Genomic DNA, 4,629 nt, shown 5'->3' on the forward strand with positions numbered 1-4,629 from the left:
AGAGTGGTATAGGTGGATGCAGCCTTCAGATTTTCAGTTGATACCAAAAGGAAGAAGGAAGAGGTCTCTAATCTCACAACTGTGTGACTGGGCCAAACCCTCATGGGATGTTGTAAAACGAGAGCCAATAGTGAAATGATTTAAATACTGTGAAATTAAAAATGCTCTTGACAATCTGAGTAAAAGTTTTTGTTTGATAATGGTTTTGACTCTTTTTTTGGGGGTAGGGGGGCACACTGCACAACTTGTGGGATCTTAGTTCTCTGACCAGGGACTGAACCTAGGCCTTGGCAGTGAAAGCCATGAGTCCTGACCACTCACTGGACTGCCAGGGAACTCCTTGACTCAGTCTCTAATGCAGTGAAAGCTGATGATTAAGAGATTCATCTAAAGTCCAGTAGCAGCAATGGTTTTCAAGCTTCAGAAATGTTTCTTTAAGTTTTGAGGGTGAAGATTAAAAATCTTTATGACACTTAGAAACTGTTCGTTTCTTAGTACATAGCTATCATTCACTAAAACCCTAGCTTCTATAACACATATTCATTTTCCCTGTTATTCAACATGTATTACTGTTTAGTAAAATATTTGCCTTATTTATGAACATAATGTTGGGATTCCTTCAAACCTATTAATCTGCTTATATTTTGTTCCAGTTTTTACAGAAATGTTTGTCTACACATATTACACCTTCTTTAAAGGAATTTATTTAAATTTACTGTATTTAACTGCTTGCCTTATACCAATTCTTACTGCTACATACTGTATATATAGGAATTATTCCAAATGTATTTGATACTGTGGCATGCTTTTTAGTTGCTAGTACCAAGATGCAGCACCAGTACTTGCCTTTATAGTGCATCATGCATAGTATGGGGTTTCATTTTTTGTGTGTACATTTTGCTGTCTGTGATATTTTCCCTTTAAAAAAAAATATGGCTTATTTCATGGGCTTCCCTAGTGGCTCAGTGGTAAAGAATCTGCCTGCAATTCAGGAAATGCGGATGTGATCCCTGGGTCAGGAAGATCCCCTGGAGAAGGAAATGACAACTCACTCCAGTATTCTTGCCTGGGAAATCCCATGGACAGAGGAGCCTGGTGGGCCACAGTCCATGGAGCTGCAATAGTTGGACATGATTTAGAGACTAAACAACAAAAACAACACTTATTCATGGTTAGTAATATATGGTTAAACATACAGAACCCATGATTTCCTGGAACCCAACATACTGTACATGGTATACTTTATTTACACAAGTATGTTATACTTCCACAAAACCATTGAAAATCATTTAAACGCTTTTACACTCACACAAATAAATGCATGTATACTGAAGTGAAGTGAAAGTCACTCAGTTGTGTCCCACTCTTTGTGACCCCATGAACTATACAGTCCATGGAGTTTTCCAGGCCAGAATACTGGAGTGAGTAGCCTTTCCCTTTTCTAAGGGATCTTAACAACCCAGATATAGAACCCAGGTCTCCCTCATTGCAGGCAGGTTCTTTACCATCTGAGCCACAAGGAAAGCCCAAGAATACTGGAGTGGGTAGCCTAGCCTTTCAACAGTGAAACTTCCTGACCCAGGAATTGAACTTGGGTCTCCTGCATTGCAGGTGGATACTTTACCAACTGAGCTATCAGGGAAATCCCATGTATACTGACAAATACTTTTTTTTCAATCACTATTAATACTTTATCTAGGATTATAGTAGGCATGACTGATCTTCGTATTTAACATTTTATTTTATTTTTTTCACTTCAAAGATTGATTTTTTGATTTTTGGCTGTGTTGGGTCTTTGTCACTGTGCAGGGGCTTTCTCGAGTTGCAGAGAGCAGGGGCTACTCTCTCATTGTGGTGCACGGGCTTCTCATTGCAGTGGCTTCTCTTGTTGTGGAGCACAGTCTCTAAAGCTCTGACTCAGTAGTTGTGGCACAAGGGTTTAGTGGCTCTGAGGCATGTGGGATCTTCCTGGAGCAGGGATTGGACCTGTGTCTCTTGGACTGGCAGGTGGATTCTCAACCACTGGGCCACCAGGAAAGCCCCTGACAGGTACTTTTTTTTTTTTTGACAGGTACTTTTTTACCCCATACATTTTTCAGGAAAAACTGGGTGTTACTCACTTTAAAATCTTGTATTTCAGCACAAACAGAGTACTGTGATTCAGGCATCAAGAACATAGAGAAAATAAGATACTGATCCTGACTTGAAGTATCTACAACTCCAGTAGAAGAAACAGACACAAACCAAGACTGAGATCCCTATGTGATATGTGTGTTTCAAGAGGAAGAAGCCTCAGCGTGTTTGGAAATAGACAGGAAAGGTTTTGAGTAACCGACTTTTAAGTTCTGGTTTGTCAGATCAACAAGGGGAAGGAGAAAGTAAAGAGCATGAACCCAGAAGCTTAAGAGAACCCAGTATGCCCCAGACACAGCAAATAGCTCTGTGGGGCTGGAGCATAGTGGGTGTGAGGGAACAGCCTGAGATAAAATAGGAGGATTAGGCAGAAGTTGTAGAAAGTGGAGATTTTAAGCAGAGGAATTTTTCCCTTAAAAAGGTTTCTCAGGCTGCAGAGCTGTGGATGGATTGGAGAGCACGGAGATGAAAAGCTGTCAAACCAGTTAGGAGGCTTTTAGAGTAATCACTTGAGAAATGATGAGGTAAAGGGCAGCAGGGATGATGAAGGGCATGAATTAGAGACCTGGAAAAGTGATCCTTGGATATGGACAAGAGAGAGAATGGGAGTGAAATTAGCTTGTAGTTTCTAGTTTGGATGACTGGGGGAACAGTTATGCCATTAATTGAAGATGAAAATAAAAAGGCCTTAGGTCACTGGGAATTATCTTTTGACTCGTTTCACTAAACAGATTACCAACTCTGGCCAGGTTTTTTCCTGTAGTCTTCCCCAAATTTCTAATTATGCTCACAGTGATAACAAAGTCACCTTTCTAAAGAAGCAGAGGTTGATACATTTCTGCATTTGAAGCATTTGACGGACACCCGCAACCCCACCCCACGAGATTCCCAGGTGGTTCAGTGGTAAAGAATCGACCTGCCAATGTAGGCGACAAGGTTCAATTCTGGGTGAGGAAGATCCCCTGGAGGAGGAAATGGCAACCCACTCCAGTATTCTTGCCGAGAAAATCCCATGGACAGAGGAGTCTGGCGGGTTACAGTCCGTGGTCGCAGAGTATGACTCGATAGAGCACGTACACATTCCTCGCCCCAACCCCCCACCCGCAGCTACACACACTGCGGGCAGATTGAAATCTAAAATCGAAGCTTTTTAGTGCAACATTCAGGACTCCACATGTTCAGGCTGGCCACAAACTAACTTCTTGCAGGTATCCATCTCATGTTAACTACCTTTCCTTTTCCCCACCCTATATATCTTCAGACTTAAACATTAATCTAATCTTTGTTCCTCTAACCTGCCAGGTGCTAGGTCGCTTCAGTCGTGTCTGACTCTTTCCGACTCTATGGACTGGAGCCCATGGGCTCCTCTGTCCATGGGATTCTTCTGGCAAAAATACTGGAGTGGGTTGCCATTTCCTCCTCCAGGGGATCTTTCCCACCCAGGGATCGAAACTTCATCACTTATGTCTTCTTACATTGGCACATCCTGTCACTTTACACTTCTAAGCCTTAGCTCAGGTTATTTTCTCTATTTGAAGGCAGCGTTTATGTCAGCCTCTTCCTGACACCCATCCTCTTCTTTTTCTTCTGTGGTGCATAGACTTTTGTGTCTCAATCCTAACACTTTTGGCGTTCTGCTTGGTTTTATAGTTGTATCTTGCTCCCTTCTACTTCTTGCCTCAGTGACGTAAATCACACACACAGTATAGGCTGGAAACCTTGTGACAGACAGTCTAGAAAAATCAGGGAATCCGTGACATCACGCATGAAAAAAGAGTCTAGAGGAGTCACTCATTCCAGGGGGCTCCTTTCGATGGTCTAGAACAAACTTGTGACGAAAAGGGGGAACAAAATAATTTGCTGTTAGACGGCTTCTCTACACAGTTCCAAGATATTTTTACTGTTTACATCAAATAAAATATCTAATGCACTGTACTTTTAAAAAGCACTAAGGGATTTAGATTTACAGAGGTGGGATTTCCTGGTGTCCTCCTGAGGTCAACTGCACTGACCATCATGCAGTGTGCTTGGTAATGGATTAAAGACTCAGAGAAGGAAACACACACCAGCGGTGCGTCTGAGAGAGGGATTGGGCCTTGGCCAGGAGAGGCCTCACCCCGCCCCGTGGCCACCCCGGCGACCGCCCCCAGCGGCCGCAACCCAGAGGCTCCAAGGGAACTCCCGCAAGTCTGCGCGCGCAATCCTGGGACAGGGGTCCGCGAGGCGCGCGCTATTGCCCTGGAAACCTCTGTGCGCGCACGCGCACAAGCGGGGCGTGAGAAGAAGGACCTTGCTAAGGGCTTTAACAGCGGGAGGAGGGGTTTACCCTTCCCCTCGTCCGGCGCTGCCCAGAGGGTGGACGCGCGCGCCGCCCACCTCCCTCGGGAGGAGCGTCTCTTCCAGCACGCGCCCGGCTCGCGTTCTCCCCCACCCTCTACCCCTCCCCCTCCCGCACACTTGCTCTCCTCCCGCATTTGTGCGCCGGTGCAGCCGGCG

Source organism: Bison bison, unplaced genomic scaffold (genome assembly GCF_000754665.1).
Source record: "Bison bison bison isolate TAMUID 2011002044 unplaced genomic scaffold, Bison_UMD1.0 scf7180017864118, whole genome shotgun sequence".
NCBI lineage: Eukaryota > Metazoa > Chordata > Mammalia > Artiodactyla > Bovidae > Bison > Bison bison.